The sequence below is a fragment of the Silene latifolia genome, chromosome 6 (assembly GCF_048544455.1).
Source record: "Silene latifolia isolate original U9 population chromosome 6, ASM4854445v1, whole genome shotgun sequence".
Taxonomy (NCBI): Eukaryota; Viridiplantae; Streptophyta; class Magnoliopsida; order Caryophyllales; family Caryophyllaceae; genus Silene; species Silene latifolia.
In genome coordinates, this window is record NC_133531.1 from 38,746,542 (window position 1) to 38,748,011 (window position 1,470).

Sequence of the window (1,470 nt, forward strand, 5' to 3'; positions counted from 1 at the left end):
ACCCTCATTCTCATATGGAGACTTTTTGTTACTATTGTGATGCGATTTCTCAAACCGACATTACTCAAGACCAAATCCGATGGGTCTTATTTCCTTTTTCTTTGATTGGTTCTGCGAAATAATGGTTGAAGAGCCTAGATAAGGCTATTCTTGGTATTGACTCTTGGAAGAAATTGGCACTTGCTTTCCACAAGAAATTCTATCCTCCGGAAAGACTAACATGTTGAGAGTCCAAATCACCGGGTTCAAACAAAGGGATGAAAAATCTTTGTATGAAGCATGGGAGAGATTCAAGGACACTTGTCGATCTTGTCTACACCATGGACTTAGCGAGTGGTTCCGTGTGCAACAATTTTGGAACGGTCTATATGAAGACTCCCGAAACATTCTCAATATGGGATCCAATGGTATGTTTACCGAAGTTGATGACAATCAAACATGGAACAAGATTGAAGAAATGGCGGTCCATAACTCACAATATAGTAGGTCTCGGAAGGCAACTAGAGGAGGAAAGCATGCAGTGGACTCTATTACTCAATTGGGTGCACAACTTAGTGCACATATTGATACCATTAATTTGAAGTTTGAGAAGGCTATGGCTAAACTTGAAGAGGCCTCCAAATCACCTAAGCAACATGTCAATGCTATGGTGGCATCTTCATTGATTCCAAGTGGAGTATGTGAGAGTTGTGGAACATTGGGTCATGACCAAAGTGAATGTAGGGGATCAAGTGAACAAGTGAATGCTTTCCAAACATACAAGAGTGGCACCCCTTATTCCAACTATTACAATGAAAACACCAAATTCCATCCCAACCTCTCATACAAAAGCCAAAATGTCCAAAACCCTCAACCAACATACACCCCACCTCCAATGAGAAACCAAGCTCAAAGACCCTTTTACAATCAAAACCAAAGTTATCAAAACCAACCTCCATACAATCAAACAAATGACCAAGGTTTTGATGTTCAAAAAGCGGTCCTCCAAATGCAAAGGAACCAACAAGAATTTTTCACTCAAATGCAAAAAGATAGTCAAGTAAAGGACATCACCATCAACAACATCCTAGCCCACACCAAAATGTTGGAAACCCAAATGTCTCAGTTAGCATCTTCTAGATTTCAAAGACAAAAGAGGCAATTACCACCTCAAGGTAATACCCCAAGACATGAATCGGTGAGTGCCATCCATTTGAGGAGTGGTACTAGTTATGAAGGACCAAAGAAGCAAATTGAGGAAGACATTGTGGAGGCTAGTGACAAGGAAAGAGTTGTGGAAAACTCTAGGGAAGAAGAACCCACCATCCAAGAAGTTTCAAAGAAGAATGAAGAGAAGGCTAAGGAGAAAGAGCCTATTGTGATTAGGCTTCCATTCCCAAGTCATCAAGCTAAGCCTAAGTTTGATGAGCAACTTGGCAAGTTCATGGAAATTGTGAAGAACTTGGAAGTCTCAATCCCATTCACCGAATT

At 40.7% G+C, this 1,470-nt stretch overlaps 1 non-coding gene across 1 annotated transcript; it reads right to left on the reverse strand.

Annotated features, from left to right (window-relative positions):
- Positions 1 to 220: 220 nt before the first annotated feature.
- On the reverse strand, positions 221 to 327 carry LOC141588863 (small nucleolar RNA R71). The gene has a single exon (XR_012519830.1). It is a non-coding gene; the product is annotated as a small nucleolar RNA R71 (small nucleolar RNA).
- Between the last annotated feature and the right edge of the window lie 1,143 nt (positions 328 to 1,470).